Source organism: Tamandua tetradactyla, chromosome 19 (genome assembly GCF_023851605.1).
Source record: "Tamandua tetradactyla isolate mTamTet1 chromosome 19, mTamTet1.pri, whole genome shotgun sequence".
Classification (NCBI taxonomy): Eukaryota; Metazoa; Chordata; class Mammalia; order Pilosa; family Myrmecophagidae; genus Tamandua; species Tamandua tetradactyla.
The window spans coordinates 25,570,213-25,592,749 of record NC_135345.1 but is presented as its reverse complement, the minus strand read 5'-3'; the positions used below and the strand labels follow the sequence as shown (position 1 = coordinate 25,592,749).

Here is a 22,537-nt window from a genome sequence, read left to right as displayed (position 1 = left end):
GCATGTAAGCATTTTGTCCCATCTAGTTTGCCCGTTCTTCCCCGCTGAAGTATCAACCTGATATTCCCACTCTGGCTTTTGGCCTGGCACTGCCTTGGCCCCTACTGGCATGGTGTGGTCGGTTATATGCACCTGGTTAGCATGAGCCCTGGCTGCATTGAAAATGTGGTCCATTTCATCTGTAGTTAGGGAAGAAGGGCAGATTACATGAATGTCATGCCAGGTGAGGTCGTAAGCATTAGCTAGATAGCCGAAGCAGGGGTTGGGGGGCATGCTGATAACGAGAGAGCCTTTGGAGTAGAAGGAGGAAGGGAAGGATAAGATGATGGCTGGAATGCTGCTGGAGTGGGGGGAGGAAGAGGGGGGTAAGATGGTGGCTGGAGCTCCACCGGTGGAGAAGGAGGAAGAGAAAGGCAAGATGGCAGTGGGAGTGCCGCCGGCGCAGAAGGGGAAAGAGGAGGGCAAGATGGCGGCTGGGATGTCACCGGAACAGTAGGAGGAGGAGAAGGAAAAGATGGCAACTGAGATGTTGCCGAAGCAGAAATGGGGAGGGAAAGGCAAGATGGCGGCTGGAGCGCCACTGGAGGGAGGGGAGGGTAGAGCGAGGGAGGGGAGGGTAGAGCGAGGGAGAGGAGGATACAAAGGGTGGGACGGGAGCACAGAAGGAAAAAAACCTGGACATAAGGAATTTCAGCCCATTTGTCGTTCCTCTGGCAAAAGTTGTGGAGGTTCATAAGGATATTAAAATTGAAAGTCCCATCCTCAGGCCCATGAGAGAGGACCTGCTGCCCATACTGCCGGGTCTCAAAGGAGAAAGGACTGGCCCAGGGGGTGTTGGCGTCCCAACACCCTGAGAGAGTCCTCGGAGCTCTTACAAGCAGCGGGGGCTCGTTCCCCAGGGGACGTCTCACCCTGGTTTGAGGCCCTTTCAGGTCCTGGACCTGAATTTGGGAGGGAAACAAGAAGCGGGGCATCCCCACGGCTTTCCGAGTCCTGGGAAAGGGTGTGAGGCTTGCAGGCGTCTCCGTTCACCTCAGCCCTCGGGAGAGAACCTGACATGAATTCACGATTTTCGGAGGGTAATTAACGGACAGGCTCTCTCGGAACCGTGAGACCCGGCTGCAGGGCTAGGAGGGGAGGGACCTACCCAATCTGTGGTGGATGCAGTGGTGGGCCGAAGGATCCCTTGTTGCTGGCCATGTGGAGGAAGGAAGAGAGAGGAAGCCGGGGCACCCTTGGCCAGGCAGGCGGCACCCGCGCTCCTCTCCCAGGTTTCGGCACCAGATGAAAGGTTTAGGAGGCGAAAAGGTGAGAAAGAAGAAAGGTACACCAGGAAATTTTAAGTGGGGGGGGGGATTTCTGCGCTCCCAGGCAGAACTCACCGAACCCAAGATGGTGGGAGGTGAGTGCACACGTGGGCTTTGGCACAGGCAGCGTTTAAGGATGGAGGTCAGGTGACACCCAGAAGGGACAGTTCATTAGTTCCTGAAGTCATGTTGGGAGGGGCGACACAGCCTCCGCAGCTCCAGTTGCAGTGCCCTTCCCCATTCCCCGACCTAACAAAAGGCTGTTTTAAAGGTTACTTTTTTGGGGAGGTGGGAAGGAAGATATTTTATGGTGTTATCTTTTCATGCCACTTGAAAAATAACCATGTGTTATTGTTTACATTCTCAATTAAAAAACAAGAACGTAATTTTTTATGACATACTTTAAAATAAACATTTATATTTTTAGTCAGCATATTACTAAAGAATATATACTGGTTTGTCTCAAGAGCAAGGCCAGATAGTGACGGAGACATCTTGAAACAACCAGATTAGATTTAGTCATATATGAAATGTGGTTATTTTATTTTCAATTTTCAAGATTATTGTACTATAGCTAATTTCCTATACTGAATATAAGACACTAAAGGTTTTATCCTTTTCTGTCAATTATAACATCTATACAACTGAAGATATTTTGCATATCTACTGATTTTTCCAGATCAGATTATACTTCCAACTTCATCCCAGCTCTTTTAGTTTGCTTGTTTTTGGTATACTTGACAGGGTCTGAATAGCCAAAGGATAATGTCAAAACATTTTGTACAATTCTTCTTTAAAAATGATAAGCAATGCTTTTTAGAGACACCCGCCTTTTCCTCTTTATGCCTGAAGTGCTTGAAGTGTTACATACCATTTGAAAATGCAATGACAATTGTGTGCTACAAATATTATATTCTTGACTTTCTTTCACATGTTTAAAGGAAAATTATGAAACGCTTCACAGATTTGCATGTCATCCTTGCACAGGGGCCATGCTAATCTTCTCTGCACCATTCCAATTTTAGTATACGTGCTGCTGAAGCTGCACACTAAAGGTTATGTTTTAAGGCTACTATTACAATTTCCAGCTTGCATACAGTTTTAAAATTATATTTTAAAAGTTACTGTTAGGGTACACAGGTTGTTCAGTGGTAGACTGCTTGTCTGCCATGAGGGAAACCCAGGTTCATTCCCAGCCCATGCACTGCCTCTCCCCCACCCTCCGAAAAAAAATTACTGTTGCATCAGGATTCAATACAAGAACAACAACAAAAAAAACTTTTCAAATTCTATTCCAACCATGAGTGACAAGACCCTGCTTTGCTTCACTCTTTATATTAGCCTCTGTTACCCTGGCTATTAAAAGGAGAACATTAAATAAAGTGCAAGCTGCAAAAAAGTATGTGCAGTATGGTTCTCTTTTATGTTTTTTTTAAGCAAACAGAAAGGGAGAGGAGAGGAGAGAGGCAGACTTATATACATGGAGTCTAATGGGATTGAATCTTTTTTTTTGACATGGGCAGGCTCTGGGAATTGAACCTGGGTCTCCTGCATGGCAGGCGAGAACTCTGCCACTGAGCCACTGTGCCCTCCCCCCCCCCCCCGCCCCAAGTTGGGTCATTTTTCTCATCTTTCTTTTTGTTTATATTTATTCATTTGTTTATTTGTATTTTCTAATATGGTACAAAATGGGAGGAGGAAGCTTTGGGGATTAATTGATTAATTGATATTTAAGAAATTAAAGCAGGGAGGGAAGCTACCAGGAAGATAGGAAGAAAACACACTAAAATATTACCATAGGCATTCACTTAGTGAACCTGAGGGCAGTTTTTCTTCTTTCCTTGTTCTCATTTATATCCCATATGCTTTCTACAGTGGCCATGCCCTACTTTTGTAATAAATAACAGAATTCCTATGCACAAAGCAAACAAACTATACCTATTTTGTTCTGCTTTTAGGAAAGAAGACTAGAATACACCAAAATATAAAGGGTGGTTATTTAAGAATGAAAAGATTTGGGATGCTTTTTCTTTCTCTCTTCCCATCTCTGTAAGAATAAAATTAAGTTTAGCTTTCACACAAGATAGCACAGGATGAGGGAAACAGAACTCACTAAACAAAGGGCTGCAAAACGGCTTAGACTGATCTTGCAGGCAGGGAAAAGGGAGGACCTCTGACACAAGTCTAGAATTGGCGCCAAATCCTTATGTAGGTAAAACCAAGTTTAAATAAGTAATGACGAAGATGACTGAAATGTAAAGTGTAATCAAAAGGAGGAAACTTCAGGGGAAAATTTGAATTAGACTATCCGGATAGGCTGTAGCCTCTAGAGTATCCAATCAGAGGAGAAACAGGGGCGTGACCTGTGTGCTAGGCTTCAGGAAGAAATACTACTGCTTTTTGTTGCTTGACATGCCAGCCATCATTTTTTTTTTTCGGTTGAGCACCCATTCTTGCAAGATTGTGACTAAATTCTTTTCTTCTCCGCATTCGGATGAGTGTTTGTTACAACTTTCTTTCTAACAACTTTGGGGGCCCATCTGGGATCCGAGGTTTGGAAGGAGGACCCCCTGGGTGGATGAAGGCGAGGCATGCCCTGCTGATGGAGTGGTCTCAGACTCCACCATTGGGGGCCCACTTCCGACAGCCAGAAGGCCTGGAGACCTACACTTGGATCCGTTGATTTTGAATGAGAAAAGGGGAAGGGAAAAATCCACCTCATAGTGACCAGGCAACTCTGTGCATGGACCAAGGTAAGAGAAAGGACTATTAAGTTTTGCCTTGGTGGTCAGGAGGACTTCTGATGAGCCTAGAGTTGGGTAAGCAAGTGCAGAGTCCCAATCTGCGATTCCCTTCTCCCACAAGGGAAAGGGCCGGAGTTGGAGGAAGTAAAATGGTGCTGAAACAGAGGAATCCAGGCAAGACTCAGAATGGGTAATAGAGGCCGTCAGCCAGCTGGGGAAAAAGGGAAGGGGGTACCTATAGAGGCCCCCAGGAACATTCCCCTGGATAGTCCATAGGGAGAATGTTGGAACATTGGCTGATAGTGATTGGACCAATGGAAAGGACAAAAAAGAAAATGATTGAATATTGTTGTTACATTTGGATAAAAGAAAGCATTGTGCTGCCCAGTGTATTTTTAGCCAATCTACAGGGCAGATGAGGATTGGCTTTGTGTCAACCTTGTGCTTTATGTTAATGTAAAGAAGCCCTTCTCCAAAGAGGAGTCTGAATATGCCATGCATTGGCTAAAGGTAAGGCGGACCCCTTTGTACCCCATAAAAGTTAAAACCCCAGACCCAAAGACTAAATATTTAGAAACTAAAGCCTGGGATGCTTTGTTGAGCCTTCCCCTGTCTTATGCTCCTCCCCGGGGCAGGGACTGTTGGAGTCTCAAGACCCAATAGAACTAACTCATATTCCCCTTGGGAAACTGGAGGGGAAATCAGGGCCACCTGCTCCATCCGTGACAACCCATCAACAACTGAGGAAGGAGTTGGAACAGTGTAAGAAAGATATACAGAATTTTCCATTTTTTCCTGAGGAATAAAGGATGAGAGAACATAGACCTGTCGAGTCTCTATAACCTCTGAGAGAGGTACCTATTGGACCAAGGGAAATTGGTTACATAAACCCCCCATTGATGAGTACAGAAGTGAGGAACTTGAAGAAAAAGATGAAATGAACGGATGATCCAGCAAGGCTAGCCAAACAACTGGATCAATTGTTACGGCCCAGCTTATACACCTGATCTGAACTTATGTCTATCCTGAGTATTCTGCTTATGGGAGAAGGAAGGGGAATAGTGAGGAAGGCGGCTATGAAAGAATAGGAGAGGCAGCACCCACTGGACAAGGGAGCAGAAATTCCCCAGGGTAGATCCCAATTGGTATTATAATGATCAGGAAGACAGGGCACAAATGAGGGTCCTAGTGACTTCAGTATACAGGGGATAAAGTGGGCTGTACCCAAATCCCAGAACTTAAATAAAGCCTTTGAGGTGGCTCAAGAAAAGGACAAGACCCCCCCACTGCTTACCTGCAAAGTTTGGGGGACCGGGTGAGGAAATACTCAGGATGGACCCTAATAGTCCTGCAGCCCAAGGATGTAAGGGGATCTTGGCCTGACATTCAGAAAAAGATCCAGAAAATAGATGGGTGGATGGACAAACCACTAGCAGAGTTGATGAGAGAGTCTCAGAGAGTGTTTCTGAGAAGGGAAGAAGAAAAGCAGAAGCAACAAGCTAAAGTCACATTGAACACGGTTAATCGCATGGTCAAGAAAGATTAAAGGTAAAACAGGGAGGAGACAGGCAGAGGCGCGGGAGAGAAACAGTTTGAACCAAAGGAGATAAAGGAGCAAAGAGGGTATAAGACTCAGCAGGGTGTTATCACTGTGGGAAACCTGGTCATTTCAAAAGGGAGTGCGTGAGTTTAAAGAAAGGAGGTCAGGTGATACCCCTGATGAATTTTGAGGATTAAAGAGGTCAGAGGCTCCTGATTTCAAGAGCCCACCAGGAGCTTTTGGTAAATCTGAAGGTGGGCCCATATCAGGAAGAAATTACAGTTTTGGTAGACACCAGGGCAGCTCAATCTTCTCTGAACCACATCCCAAAGGGGACTGAATTCTCAGGTAGCTCTCTCAGTTTTGAGGATAAAGGTCAAAGGTTTAAAGTCCTCATTTTTAAACTTATTAATATCTGTTGGGAAGATAACCAAATCACAAACCCCCTACTGTACCTTCCAGAAGCTGGGAGTAAATTGTTGGGAAGGGACCTGATAGTACCCATGGGACTGGCTGATGGGCACGATCGGAGACTACTGCATAGAAAGCCAACAAGAGTGCTGTGAGATCTGTATAAATGGAGCTACTGCCAGTCTGGACCCGGGGGGCTCAGAAAAGGGATAATGTGAAGGTAAAATAACTTCGGAGGCAGAACTATGAAAGCTAAAGTTTAAAGTCAAGAAGCCTCAGGCTAGGAGAACTAACCCACCCAAGCATGTAGAAAGGATGAGTTTGCCTTAAAGGCAGAGAATGGGCCTTGCACCTCATTGCAGTGAAAGAGTCATGCTGCCTCAGGCCTTGGAAAGGGTGGAGCACATTCCTTGGGGGTTGGGGACAGCCTGACTGCCACCACATGGAGGGGTTGAGCATGTGCCCTGGAGATTGCAGAGAGCTTGGGTATGGCCCCAAAGTTTGGAGAGGGTGGATCCAAGAGGAAAATGGTCTCTCCAATGTCCCCCAAGGTTGCATTTGGAGAGAGGCAGGCTGCTGTATAAGCCCTTGGAAAGGGTGGGACTGTCACTTTCTAAAACCCCGAGGATAAATGATTCTCAGACTTTGTTGCACTGCAGGTTTTTGAAACTGCTTGGATCCTGTGACCCCGTGTTCCTTCCAATTTCTCCCTATGGAATTGGGAATGTATCCTATGGCTATCCCTCCTTTGTATGTTGGCAGCAAAAAACTTGTTCCGAGTTTTACAGATCCAGAGCCAGAGGAGAATTTGCCTTAGGACCGACCATGCCAGTAGCTGACTTGGCAAAGGACCTCTTCATTAAGAATTAGGTACTGGCTTTGTCCTCTCCCCTATCATCCCTCAGCCACTTTGGCTTGCTGGCCCAGACCCCACCTCTTGAATTTGCTGTCCATCAATACCCAGTTGGGTCCTCATCAAATCATGGAAAAAGTCTAAACTCCAACTAGCCTGGGAAGGACCCTATCAAGTTCTGTTGACAACTGAGATGGTCTTCCAGATAGCAGAGAGAGGCTGGACTCACTAGATAGCAGAGAGAGGCTGGACTCACTACACCCGAGTGAAAGGACCAGTACCTGAACTGGATGATAAGTACAAACAATGCAGTCTGATCCTGGGAAATAACTCCAAGTTTGGACCCTTAAAAAATTACATTAAGGGTGCATGGTTGGTTCAGTGGTAGAATGCTCACCTTTCATGCAAGAGACCCAGGTTCGATTCCCGGACCATACACTCTCCCGCAAAAAAAAATTACATTAAAAAGATAATAGTTGGGAGGAGAGAAGCATTTTTGTATTTGGGGTTTGGACTCTGTATTCTAATCTTACATAGTTAATAGTGACCTTGGTCAGAAAGTATTTCCAAGGAAGGTAGATGAGGGATTTAAAACTCAATTTAAAAATGAAAATAACTATACTAGATATCATGCTCCAAATTTGGGATGCAACAAGTCCAGTAAGATTGCTGGTGAAGTAACTGAAGGTTTAGAGTCCCAAACTGTACAGGTTGATGTTTGCTGAGTAATAGACTATAGAGACTTAATGAGTCAATGGCAACTGAGTGGGGAAAACAAGCACTTTTGTCCAGAACCAGTAGGGGGCTATTACAGTCCAGTTTCTCCTTGCCCCTCCTCAGATGATATATGATGGACTACCCAGTCTCAAGGGTGGACTGCAAACATGGGATTAATTTCACAGACTTCGAGGCCATTAGAGGATAAAATAACCTTTTATAAAGGAAACTCCCCACCAAATTGCAAAAATCTTAAGCGTAACCCCTTGGTGATAATTATCAAGAAAGCAAACAAACATCAAGCAGGGGGCAGCAGCAGAGATGCAATGGTGGTTGATAGAATATATGAGATGGGGGCAGAACTCACTGGAAAAGACCCTTTAGAAAGGTTCAGGATACAAATCTTCTCCCCAATACCAACAATGCTTTCTCCAGCTAACTCTTCAATAGCACCAAAGGAGACCCAGCTAGAGGTTAGTTCCCCAATACAGAATAATCTTGAAGTTGTCAGGGTGGTCAAGGCAGAACATTTGAAGCAGACCATAGGAATAGAGACAGTGTATGAGGATACAAGAGTTGGGGTGGAATGGATTAAATATACAATCCAGAGTCTAAACAAAAGCAACTGTTAGGTGGCACAACAGGCCGATCCACTGCCAATCATGCCCTTTCTGATATGCATGGAAAACACAAAAAGGAGTTCAAATACATGGTACTTCTGTTTCAGAATACTGATCCTCATGAAAATTGTAGTATATTGTCCTCTCTTTTCCCTCCAGTCAGGGGCAGAAAAGTCAAGACCATACCAGCCTCTCGCTTCCTTCCAGGAAACCATGCTGCTTGTCTCTCTAGATGGAGAGAAGGGCTCCGGGAACTTTGGACCATGGCCTCGTGTACCCAAGCATGGGATGTGACTGAGGACAATACTGGCAATTTCTCCAGTTTACCCATACCCCATGAAGACCTTTGGTGGTATTGTGGAAAGGGCATCCTTCGACCAGCATTACCTAAGAAGTGGAAGGGGACCTGTGCTCTAGTCCAATGGCCATCCCATTCACCCTGGCATTTGAAAAGGAAGAGGAAGTTCTAACCAAAAGAAAGTAGAAAAGCTTACTTGGTCCCTTTGATGATCAAATTTACTTAGACAGTACAGGGATGCCACTGGGAATCCCACATGAGTTTAAGGCTAGGAATCAAGTAGCTGCAGGATTTGAGTCATCCTTATTCTGGTGAGTCACCATCAACAAAAATTTGGATCAGCAAAGATTTATTAATTATAACAAGGATGCAATTAAGGGAATAGCAAAACAGTTGGCTACTACTTGCTGAATCATATGGAGAAGAATTGGCCCTAGACAATGATGCTAGCTGAAAAGGGAGGCATGTGTGTTATGGTGGGGGGTCATTGTACACTTATCCCCAATAATATCACCAAAGCTTTACAAGGCCTATCGACCTTATCTGAAGAATTGATGGAAAATGCAGGCATTGATAACCCTCTCATGGGATGATTAGAAAGTTGGTTTGGGAAATGGAAAGGGATGGTACTGTCCATGATAACTTCTTTAATCATCGTAACAGGGGTACCCACAGCGCTTGGGTGTTATATTATTCCATGTGCCCAAGGGCTAGCTCAGAGCCTCACTGAAGCTGCCCTAACCAAGTCAATGCCTGCTCAGTATGGACAAAACAATTTGTATGCTGAGGAGTGTGAAAAAGCTCTTATCAAATTTGAGAAAAAACTTTAATGTGAAAACTAAGAGTTCAAAAAGAAAGAAGGGAAATGTGTAAGAATAAAATTGTTTAGCTTTCACGCAAGATAGTGCAGGATGAGAGAATGGAGCTCACTAAACAAAGGGCTGCAAAATGGCTCAGACTGGTCTTGCAGGCAGGGAAAGGGGAGGGCCTCTGACACAAGCCTAGAATTGGCACCAAATCCCTATACAGGTAAGAACAAGTTTATATAAGTAACAGCCAGGGTCACGACATGTAAAGCATCATCAAAAGCAGGAACCTGCAGTGGGAAATTTGAATTATTTAGACTATCCAGCTAGGCTGTAATCTCTGGAGCATGTGATCAGCAGAGAAACAGAAGAGGGACCTGCATGCTAGACTTAGGGAAGAAATACTACTGCTTTCGGTTGCTCAGCACACTAGCCATCTCTTTTTTGGTTGAGCACTCATTCTTGTGAGATCATGAACAAACTGTTTTCTTCTCCACAATCGGATGAGTGTTTGTTCTCTTTCAGGTACTGCTTTCTTTCTAACAATCTCAATTTTCCAAATTTCAGCAATGAAAAGCTATTACTAGTGGTGATGACAGCATCAATTTTTCTGGTAGGAGCATATTTTCTGCTGGCTTCTGTTTTCTCAGTGAAATGAGAAGCTACCTCATAGGCTGATGTGAGGAGGTGTTAGAAGACTAAGGAGGAGAATATATGTCCTCATCCTCAGAGTGGGACCTGAGCCTGGAGAGTGATAGCATCCGAATTGAAGAAGAAAATGGTGAGCCAGGTGCCCGCAGCTCCCATGACTACACATGGGCACGACCAGGATGTCATCAATGACCAGGACAAGCAGAGGTCAAGGATGGCAGGGGGTGGGGAGAAGTTACTGGGGGATAGGGGAGGATTTTCAAGGAGACTAAAAGCCCCACTGGGAGGCCTGGAGAATGTCACCTCCTCTGGGCTGGGTGTGGGATGTGGGGGAAAAAGCTTCTTTATTCCTTCCATAGGACAAGAATGGGGCTCTCGGGTGGGAGCCTTGTTTCCTTTTGGGTGAGGACATGAAGAGTGGAGGGGAAAGTCTTAACATCCAGGTCTCCACTGGGCACCATGGAAAATGTTAGGAGGGAAGTCAGCAGTATGAGAAAGCCATTGAAAAGTTCCTTGCCAACTGATAAAGAGAATGGTTTCTGCAGCTTTACAGCCAAAGCTAACAGATACTTGTTGAATGAATGATATAAATGAATGAATGAAGCAATTGCTAAAGGGGTAGCCTGGGGTCATCCTGGGTCACCCAGTGCCCTTTTCCTTTCCCAACCTATGACTAAGAGCTTGTCCCCAAACAAACCACAAAACTCTGATCTCCCCCACCTCTCCCCGAGGAAGACCAAGATGTGTTTCAGGCTCTGCTCCTGGAAGGCAGAATTATGCCTGGCATCTCTGTGGCATTCTCCCATGCTTCCCCTAAGTATCCCACCTCTTCTTACACACACTCAGGGTGCCAACCCTCTCTGAAAAGCAATAGCTCATCCAGACACAGAACCCAAACAGGAGGGAGGGAGTTTCCTCTTCGATGTCAAGAAAGCATCAAGAAGTGAGAGCAGCAACCACAGTGGGGTTTACTTTTCCATCTACTTCTGGGTTTTAAATGCCCAACCCTTGTGTTCTGTCTCCACCCTACAGCTGGGGATTTCCACGACATCTAACTCTCATTTGTGCCTGCAGCCCCAAGTCCAAATCACACCCACATTGCATAGGCTGTACTGTACGCTCCTTCCTGAGCCAAGCCCTGGCAGAAGAGGAGCACCACGCAGCCCAAGAGATAAATTCCTAATTGTTTCCCAGGCTGCAAGATGGGTGCCAGATTCCTGGTTCTATCAGCAAGACCCAGGTGTCCTCTTTGCTACAGCCACAGTTTACAATCTTCCAGAGACTCTGGAAAGTAGTGCTGGGGCTGCAGTCGGCTGTCTGTACCCAACTCTCAGATCAAGTTCCACCAACTCTGCATTGATGGGCAGCATGAGTGAAGTGACATCGTGTGGAGTGCTCAGAGGTGTGAGGGAGAAGTGATTGGGAACTGCCCTCCCAGCTAGACTCCATGGACTTGAGTTCCACTGTGTGATTCTCAGCAGTGACCACACCCTGCTGGGCATCAGTGTGCTTGCCTCTAAAATGGGCATGCTGACAGCACTCACTAGCCAAGTGGCTGCAAGGATGACATTGCTGATGCAAATCAAGTTTCCCATACCAAGGGGGAACAGCTCTATAAATGTCAGCCCCCATTCTTCACCCTGTGAGGTTTGTATTTATTGTGATTCTGAACATCTCAGATGGATACTGTCTCCCCTGGAACTGGAAGTTAATATGAACCCAGAGGCAACCGCTCTGAACAGCTCTCCTGCAGGCAGAGGAGGCCCTTTTAGATGCTCATGGCCTCCTCACAGGACTCAAACCTCCTCATTCCTCCCCACACACAAACTAACTGGGCTCTCCTAAAGGCCAGTGTTTTTTGCCGCAGCCAAGACTTTGCATAGGCTGTTACTTCTGCTTGGATAACTCCAGCTCATTCCTCAGAACTAAGCTTGGGGGGCTGTCCCTTCCTCCAAGAAGACTTCCTCTCCTCCCATTAATGTTGAATGGGATGTTCCTTCTCTGGGCTTCCCACTGTCCTGGCAATGGAGTATGCGGGATTGAAAACCTCTGCTTGCTTGTCCATTTTCCTGGGGACAGAACCAAAAGCCCTGGAGGCCAGGATTGGATTTCATTTTTATATTAAAATTTCCAGTGTTTAGCACTACTGCCTTCAAAAACTAAATCCAAAACATAGCAGGTACCCCAAACTTGACATGGATGATGATATGATAATAACGGAAGAGTACCTCGGTTTCCTCATCTTTAAAAAGGAAACCCTCAGAACCAATACATGTTTCATTCATTCATTCAACAAGCATTTATTGAGCACTTAGTATGCATCTGGAATAAAGATACTGCAATGAACAAAAAGTCAAGCTCCCTGCCATGATGAAGCTTATATTCAGGAGACAGATGATAAAAAATTAATTATATATGACAAGTGCCAAGAAGAAAAACAAACTCAAGGCAAAAGGGATGGGGAGTTGAAGGGTGGAGGGAAGAGTAGTCACTTATATAGAGCGGCCAGGGAAGGTCTGGGAGTGGACATTTGAGCACAGCCTTGAAGGAAGTGAAGATGGGCCATGTAAGTATTTGAGGGAAGCAGACTTCTGGGATTCTAATTCCAGCTCTGTCACTTATCTGTGTAATTCTAAGCCAGTCTCCTGGCCTCTCTATGCCTCAGATTCCTTGCTTGTAAAATGGCAATAATAGCAGACTATATTAATTATACTGTATATTTATATACAATTACATATTGACTGTTACATACAACTGACAGGTGAGATTTCAGTAAGTTAATATCTGTTCTCCAGTAAGTGCTCCATACATGTTAGCTGAAATGATCTGAGATGTGTCCCCCTTCTGTGACTCTGTCTCCCTCTCATGTTGGACCCCAGGCCTACTGGATAACTCACTGTTCCTTGTGTGCGGGCCAAGTCTCCTGGCTCTTGACTTCACTCCCCTGTCTCTGTCTGATCAAATCCCTCCCTCTGCTCCCCTGAGCCTGTTGCACCTCAGCTCCTCTTATGACTGCCCCCTTCTCACCCTGCAGGTCTCTCCCAGTCTCAAACTGGCCTCCTCAGGTCATTCTCCCTTCATGCTTGTGCCTTTCCTCCATTGCACTTAGCACCCTCTGAACTTATTTGTTTTCTTTTCAATTTCCCCCACTGAAATATAAGGTCCTTACATTTCAAAATCTTCTCTGCCTTGTTCATCATTGTGCAGTGTGAGCACTCAATATATGTTGACTGAATGGATGGCTGAATGTATGCATGCATGAATGAATGAATGATCCTCCGCCCCCCATCCTTCCAGAAGTAACCTCCCCAGTGGTGCTTGAGTTGTATCTTGCCTGCAGTGTGCACGGCACAGCCACATTTGCACTTTATTTTCTTTTTCAGCACTTAGTTTTGCGTTTGCCTTTTCACACAGAATTATCTTCTCCTTGGGAGCATGGAGCAGGTCTGCACCCCCACAATGTCTAGGGCAGTGCCCAGCACATAGACGGTGTTCAGTAAAGGAACCTCTGTGATAAATAGCCATGATTCCCAGCCAGTGGGTTTCCTGCTTAAAACTACGCCATGAGAAGATGGCTGGGGGGTGTGGCTGAGGCAGGGGGGACTGATAGAAACACCCCGTGTCAAACCAGCCTGCCCCCAAAGGTTTTTAACCAACATTTCCTTGCTCATTTAAACAGTTGAACCAGGAAGCAAGTCAGAGGCACTCCAGATAGTTAGGTCAGCCCAGGGTTGGGCTGGTTTCTCAGGCATTCTCAGAATCGCTCCCCACCAGGAGTTTACCAGGAGGAATGGGCTCTGGGCTGGAAATGGTCTAGTGGCTGCTGCTACTGAGCAGTGGCCAGTTAGGCTGCCCATCAGCTGTCCCCATGCAACCTCTCCCATCACAGCCAGAGGGGTGATATGTGGAAATGGGGTGAGGGGGCGGTGAGAAAGAAGACAGACTTCAATGAAAAAAAACTCACATTAATCTTTCTAGACAGAGTAAAAAGGCCCAATTTCCAGACAGCTCAAGGAGGAAGCAACAATCTGAAAATCTGACCAAGGGAAGAAGAAGGAATGAGGAGAAGGAGAGATTAGAAAAAACACCAGACTACAAAGGGATCGCACTGCACCCCACCCAGCTGCCAGGACTCACCCCGGTTTTCTGGTCATCAAGGCCCCTTAAGGATCCTGGAGCCACTTGAATGCAGAACCCACTTGGCTCAAACACACTTCAGGTCATCACTGCCCAGTTGGTGTCCATCCCAGGAGCAAAGTCAAGTACATGCTAGTCTAAAGTGGGCTCAAAGTTTGAAGAGAAGCTGTCACACTTCCACAAATATTTTAAAAGTCTGCATATCACAATAAATTCCTAAGCTCCTCCGCAACCTCCCAAAAGAGAACAGGAAGGTCTGAGTCCATCCTGTCCAGGTACAAGATTGGCACCTCGATCAATTGCATGGCCCTGCCTTTTGAAGATTGCAAAGAACTTCATTGTTAGCTCACTGGAGCTAGTTATATATCAGCAGATATAAAGCAGAAAAAGCAATAGCATTCTAAAGCAATCAGTTGGGATAAATCTCAGCTTATTTCCAACCAGTAACTCTTGGGAACTTTGGCAAAGAACAAAGAGAGAGGTTAAACGGCAACCTGGCCATTTTCTTACCCCTCTGAGTTTACTCATAAATCAAGTTTGGTGTTAGATCACCTTCTGTTGAATAACTTACGAAAATCTCTTAAATATAATGATCTGGGAACTCAAAAACTCCTGACTCTGCTTTGCAAACACTGAAACCACTAACTTGAGCTGAAAACCTTTTGGTGATACAGAGTTCTTGGGCCAGGACTAGGAGCTAGGTCTAACTCTACCTTGCCACCATCCTCTCCCAATGTGTTCTCCCATTTTCCACCTTCAAATACTAAAAATCAATACATAGAAGGTACCCAATAACTGGAGGAGGAGAAGGAGAGCAGGTGAAAGTTTGACTTGGTTTCCTCATCTGTAAAATGGAAGCCAGTAGCATGAACTCATAGATTTTTGTGTGAGCATGAATTATTATATGGAAAGTTCTCAGAGCTGAGGCTGGCACTCGTGTCAGCTGCCACCACCAGCATGTTTTGATATACTCATCTGGTACTGACACTCGCTCCCATTGCCATCCACACAGCAAGATTTCCTCTCCAGAGAGCAAATGATCATTCACCAAGTGAGTTGACTCAAGAAATAGCGATTGAGGGAAAGAGAGAGGGAGAATGGGAAAAAGGAAGAAAGGGAGAGATTGAAGAAAGGAGGGAAAATAATTTGTACTAAGTGCTTACTAAGTAACTTCCTCTTTCACAACATTATTTTTTTTACTCCCCATGGCAATCTGGCAGGTTATCTTTTAATATCCTCACATACAGTGAGAAGTGCAAGTAAACCCAAAGCACAGAAAGTTTAAATAATTAGTCCAGGGTAAAGGAGCTTTTGAGATTTGAGCAAAGCTGAGAACCAAACAGAGCTCTGACCTGGACCAGTCTTTCCAGCAACTTCCAGTGCCTTGAGAATTAAGTACAGAGAGGAAATTTTTTTTCCCTCTATTTTGTGTGTGTGAAAAATAACATATATACAAAAAAGCAATAAATTTCAAAGCACACCACAACAATTAGTTGTAGAACAGATTTTAGAGTTTGGTATGGGTTACAGCTCCACAATTTTAGGTTTTTACTTCTAGCTGTTCTAAGACACTGGAGACTAAAAGAAATATCAATAGAGTGAATCAGCAGTCATACTTAATCCTACCTTCTCTATTATAACTCCACCTTCTCCTTTGATCTTTCTCTCAATCATTAGGGGCATTTGGGCTATGCCCATACTAACTTTACATGTTGGAAGGGGGTTGTGAATAATATGAAATAGCAGGATAGAACTAGTTGATGTTCTGGAGAAGTTGGCCCTTCTGGGTTTCAGAACTTATCTGGCCTAGGAAACTATCTAGAGTTTGTAGGTTTCTGGAAAGTAATTATAGTGCGTAAAACTAGAAGACAGCAAGCATACAGGTAAATAGTGGTTGTGCTTAAGTGGTGATGAAAGGCCATGATTTTCTTCTTACAAGATTTTCATTAATATTGCTAGAACAATTTTTTTCTTTTTATTAAAAAGTCGACTTGCAATAACATCCCAGTAGCAAAAAGCCTACCTCATGCTCAGATATTAGGTTTGAACACTGTGCCAGTTTGAAAGGACTTATGTACCCTAGAAAAGCCATGTTTTAATACTAATCAATCTTGTGTGAGCAACAGTTTCTTCTAATCCCTATTCAGTACTACAGGCTGGAGACTTGATTAGGTTATCTCCGTAGAGATGTGACTCATCCGATTGTGGGTGGTAATGTTTGATTAGAGGGAGATGTGACTTTATCCATTCCAGGTGGGCCTTGACTGGAATCCCTTAAAAGAGGACACATTTTGGAGAGAGAGCTCCTTTTTAGAGCCATGAAAATGTTGAGAGCCAGAACCCAGGCCTCCAGAGACCATTGGAGAATAAAAAGGAATACGTCCCCAGGGGAGTGTCATGAAACAAGAAGCCTGGAGAGAAAGCTAGCAGACACTGTGTTTGCCATGTGCCTTCCCAGTTGAGAGAGAAACTCTGAACCTCATCAGCCTTTCTTGAGTGAAGATAACCTCTTTTGGGTAGCTTAATTTGGACAATTTTTAGACCTGCTTTAATTGGGACATTTTCACAGACTTAGAACTGTAAACTTGTAACTTATTAAATTCCCCCTTTTTAAAAGCCGTTCCATTTCTGGTATATTGTATTCCAGCAGCTAGCAAACTAGAACAAACACAAATCTCCAATAAACGGAATCAGGGCTCCTTGGAGAGGTAGCTGAATCTAGGGCCAGGGCAGGAAATATAAAGGTGAGGCTAGAGCATCTTGAAGTGACACTAAGAAAGGATGTGCTCAAAAATAAAAAATTATGGTATGTCCAAGAGACAACAGAGCCAACTGAATGAGCTCTCAATGGCCAAATCTGGAACAATTTAAGCAAAAAAAAAAAAATGAAGAGCATCGTATTGGATTACAACCTGTGTTAGGGTCAGGTACCAACTTGGCCAGGTGATGATGCCCCGTTGTTCAGTTGCTCTGGACTTAAATCATCAGCATGTGAAATTCACCTATGGCTGATTACATCTGCAGTCAGCTAACGGGAGTGCCTTCCACAATAGTGACATTTAATTTAATTAGCTGGACACTTACAAGAGAGAGGTCAGAAGAAAACTCAGCACCTCAGCATACCTCAGCTCAACACTCAGAGTTCAGACCCAGACATTTCAGAAAGGAATCACTCAGGAGAAAGCCATTTGAACCCGGAAGCTGGGGGGAAGCCCAGCAGACATCCATGTCTTTCCATGTGACAGAGAAAGCAAGAGGAAAATCAACTGGAAAACCAGTTCTTTGAAGAACTTATAAATTTGTAACTAAATAAATCCCCTTATTAAAAGCTAATCCATCCTGGCAGCTTCAGCAAACTAAAACACAACCTTAAATAAAAAATAAATATTGATGAACCCATACTGATACAAATGATCAAATGAATAAACAGTAGAGAATAGACAACTTTCCCATGAAGAAGAATTCCAAATAGCTTATGTAGATACTCCTTCCTCAAGCAGGTAGAGTATAACTTCCCACCCCATAAGGTAGGCTGCACATGGAAGTTTTATCACAAAACTACAATATAGAAATGGGGGGGGGAATAAGTTTACCGTAGAGAAACCCAAGAAACAAGATTTCAGCCAGATGAGCAAGGTCGACATCAACGACATGGTAAGTCACGTTGGTCGTATGAAACTTTGATAAGAGGTGGTGAGGGCATGTCACCTCTGTGGTCTTCTTCCCCAAAAGTCACAACCCCAGGCTAATTGTGAGACAAGCATCAGGTAAACCCCAACTGAGAGACATTCTACAAGTACCTGACCAGTACTCCCCAAATCTGCCAAAATCGTCAAAAACGAGAAAATCTGAGAAATTGTCACAAGGAGGAGCCTAAGGATACACAATGACAAAATGTAATATGTGTCCTGCAACAGATAAAGGTTTTACCTACCTTTCGTTAGGTAAAAACGAAAGGAATCCAAAATTTCATTAACAAGTGCGTTGCTATTGGTTCATTAATTGTGACAAATGTAACCATACTAATGTAAGATACTAACAATATGGTATGGGGTACGTGGGAACTCTCTGTACTAGTTTTACAACTTTTCTATAAATCTAAAATGATTTTACAGTAAAAAGTTCATTTTTTTAAGTAGATATTTTTAATTTTGTGTTGATATATATTATATATTCACATAGCGTGTAATCATCCAAAGTATACAATCAATGGTTCACAATATCATCATATAGCTGTGCATTTATCATCACAATTGATATTTTTTCTTTTTTGTGAAAAATAACATATATACAAAAAAGCAATAAATTTCAAATCAGAGAGCAACAATTAGTTGTAGAATAGATTTCAGAATTTGTATGGGTTACAATTCTGCAATTTTAGGTCTTTACTTCTAGACCCTCTAATACACTGGAAACTAAAAGAAATATCAATACAATGATTCAGCAATCATACTTATTTGTTAAACCTGACTATCTCTGTATAACTCCACTATCTCCTTTGATCTTTCACTCTTTAGGGGTATTTGGGTTATGCCCATTTAAAGTAAATATCATTTTAAAGGAAGCAAAAAGGAGGGGCATTTGGCGTCTTAGCTCAGAAGAGTCCTAAACAAAAACAATAGAAAAGCTAATTTTGCAAATTGTATCCAGGCCTCTCTCCTAGTGGAAAACACTGAGAGAAATGGGCGCTTGAGGACAAAGGTGTGTGAGTGGGAACAAGAACAAGAGGAGGGAACATGGTACCCTTCTCTGAGCCTCAGTTTTTCCATCTGTAAAATGGAAATGATGGTGAAATAAATTTGGACCACTTAGCACACTGTCTCGCAACATGAGTGGCAGTTATTAGCCAAATTCCCCTTTCTCAAAAGGCCACTTTAATGGAACCACGAGACGGGGCTGGTTCAGGAAACTTGGTAGTGGTAATAAGAGGGAGACACTCCCAAGCAGATTTCAGAGGACCAGTGAGAGCCAAGAGAGCTTCTGGAGTAGAACCTCCACAGGTTGGAAGCCTCTCCAGTCCCAGCTCTGCTATTTCCTTGCTGTATTCCAATGCAGCTTAGCCTGAGTAAACCAGGATTTCCTTCTCTGTAAAAAAAAAACAAGACATTTGGACTAGAGATGAACAGTAGGAGAAAGGTGAGCCTTAGGGTGGACAGAGCTCGATTTTAAGCTTGGCTCCACCACCAGCAAAATGGAACGCTGAGCAAGCCTCAGTTTCCCCAATTGTAAAAAGAGGATTCTCACATCCACATGGCAGCAGTTGGTAGGAGGAATCAAGCAGATAATGTCGAAGGCCTTGCCCACAGGGAGTCCTCAAAAACTGTCCACTCCCCTCTCTACTCAGCATTTCCTAGCTCTCAAGTTCTAGCATACTCAGTGATGAGTTTCCATTTCACACTCGCCAGTGGGCAAAAAGTTAAATATTTTGGTAGCACTAGGAGCTGGTGAGGATGTAGAGCGACAGAAATGCCTACATGCTGCTGTTAGTGGGAGTTTACCTTGGTATCGATGATCACATTGCAGATGAATTTGGCAATATATAGCAAGGCTGGATATTTTGCACATGCCTTGACTTGGCAATTCCATTCCAACAGAAGAATGGATAAATAAATTGTGGTGTATTAACAAAATGAAATAACCTACAGAATTAAAAGAACCTAACTACAGTTCCATGTATCATCCTGGACAAATCTCTGAAACATAATACTGAAGTATGTAGAATGCTATCAGTTTATCATTTATATGCATGCATATTTTATATAAGTTTTATATTAAATACTATATAGAAATTTTAAAACACGCAATAATGCAGTTATTTATGGAGATAATATTTGTAGTAATGATACAAAACATGCCTAGTGGTAATAACCAAATTCAGAGGGAGGGAAGAAAGGGAAAGAATTGGGAAGAGGTAGATAGCCAACTTCAACTGTATCTATAACATTTTATTTTTTAAAGAAACCTGAAGAAAATACAGCAAACTGTTACACTTTAGTAAGTTTGGGCACAGGTATTTGGGTGCTCACCATAATTCTCTTTATGCATTTCTGCTTGCTGAAATCAGGCATACTTTTTAAAAATATTTTTATTGACAAATCTTCACACACGTAGAGCCCATACATGGTGTATAATCAATGGCTCACAATATCATCACGTAGTTGCGTATTCTTCACCATGATCATTTGTTAGAATATTTGCATCACTCCAGAAAAAGAAATATAAAGAAAAAAGAAAAAATGCATACACCCCATACCCCTTACTCCTCTCTCTCATTGATCACTATTATTTCTGTCTACCCATTTTTTTTTACTGCTTATCCATTTATTATTTATTTATTTTTTATCCATCTTTTTTTTTACTCATCTGTCCATACCCTGGATAAAAGGAGCACTAAATGCAAGGTTTTCACAATCACACAGTCACATTGTAAAAGTTATATCTTTATACAATTGTCTTCAAGAATCCAGGCTACTGTAACACAGCTCAACAGTTTAAGGTACTTCCCTCCAGCCACTCCAATACACCATAAACTAAAAAGGGATATCTATAGAATGCATAAGAAGAGTCTCCAGGATAACCTCTTGACTCTGTTTTCAGAGTTTTAGCCACTGAAACTTTATTTTGTCTCATTTCTCTCTTACCTCTTTTGGTCAAGAAGGCTTTCTCAATCCTGTGAAACCAGGTCCTGGCTCATCCCAGGAATTCTGTCCCATATTGCCAGAGAGATTTACACCCCTGGGAGTCATGCCCCATGTAGTGGGGAGGACAGTGAGTTCACCTGCCAAGTTAGCTTAGAGAGAGGCCATATCTGAGCAATGAACAAGGTTCTCTGAGGGTGACTCTTGGGCATAATTTTAAGTAGGCTTAACCTGTCCTTTGCAGGAATAAGTTTCATAGGGGCAAACCCCAAGATCAAGGGCTTGGCCTATTGATTTCATTGTCCCCATTGCTTGCAGAGTATATCAGAAATTCTCTAAATAGGGAAGTTGAATATTTCCTCCTTTCTCCCCAGTAGGGACTTTGCAAAAATTTCTTTATTCACTGCCTAAATTACTCTGGGATATATCAGGGGATCACACTAACCTGGGTAAACCAACAAAATCTCACACTGTAGTCAACCAGGCATACTTTTCAATATCTCTATTATTTCATCAGTTTTATACTGGGACACTTTTGCTCAATATGTTAAATCACCCTTTATTTGACCAGCGTTGCTCACTTGTCCCTGAACACTTCCAACCCGCTCTGAAATCCCAACTTCCTAAGAGACATTCTCGACTCTCACCCCACTTCCCCAGAATCTTTGAGAATCCACTCTTGGTAGATTGAACTTCTGCTTCTGTTTGTTTTAAGAATCTGCTGGCATACAACCCACCCCCAAGAACAGTTCTGCTAGTCACGGGAGGCGCGTCAAGGACTGCAGAAGGATTAAGGAAAACATTGTTTTCCTTGCCAGGTGATTCTTGCCAGTCAAGATACCAGGAAGCCTGAGGACACATGCCCAGAATCAAGGCTTTCCCAGTAACTGTCCCTGAGGCCGTGTTCAGAAAGCCTGACACACTTCACCCAGCCTTGTTTTTCTGCCAGAGTGCTTACCTTATCTATACCCTCAGGCGGTTTCCAGGTTTCTAGGGCTTCTGAGGCCTTTGCCCAAAGCCAAACCCACTGTAGGGTTTCAACATGTTCACAGTGGGGTCAGAGGAAGGAGGGAGCCATGTCAATATTCTGAGAGTGTTTCAGGGAAGAGAGTACAGCGGGGAAGGAGGAGAAACAGGGGGAGGGAGCATGTGTTTCACTTAAGGGCTGGTCACTACGGACTCTCTTTTACTTGGGATGAGAAAAAGAGCCCTTAGAAGGTTTTGAGCAGAAGGGCCAGAACTAGTGTATTTGTTACAAGAACCAAGCAATCCAGAAGGAAACTCGGCCAGTACCTCACTGCCCACCAGATGGGACAGAGATTTGCCTGGCATCTCCAGGGTCTGAGGATCATCAAACCTGGGGAATCAAGTTGGTTTCTAAGCTTCTCAGTTAAGAGGCCACCATGACCCTAGGATTTCAGGATGGTAAGTACGGTCTAAAGAAGAGCTATGAGCCAAGAAAGCCTTCTTGTGGCCTTAAGCTGGCAGACAGTGGCTCTGTAAATAATGAGTGGGGCATAAAACCCCCATCCAGGCAATATTTCAAAAGAATAATCCAGAGTGGCTTCAGGGAATCAGGAGGAGGAAAGGAGCAAAGATGAGTCTGTGCTTTCTGATCTGGGAATCTAGACTACAGTATATATATATTAATAAAATGCCAAAACATTAATAAGTCGGCACAAAGACTTAGATGACCCATCCTCTAACCTCCTGCCAATTGTCAATTTCACTTTCTAAAAGTACAGCAGTGTTAACAAGCCCTGTGTTCCCACTGCCTGCATTTGAATTCCGGCCCTCTCAGTGACAAAGCAGTGT

General features: G+C 43.7%; 1 non-coding gene across 1 annotated transcript; it reads right to left on the bottom strand.

Annotated features, from left to right (window-relative positions):
- Positions 1-2,249: 2,249 nt before the first annotated feature.
- On the bottom strand, positions 2,250-2,355 carry LOC143663817 (U6 spliceosomal RNA). The gene has a single exon (XR_013166196.1). It is a non-coding gene; the product is annotated as a U6 spliceosomal RNA (small nuclear RNA).
- Between the last annotated feature and the right edge of the window lie 20,182 nt (positions 2,356-22,537).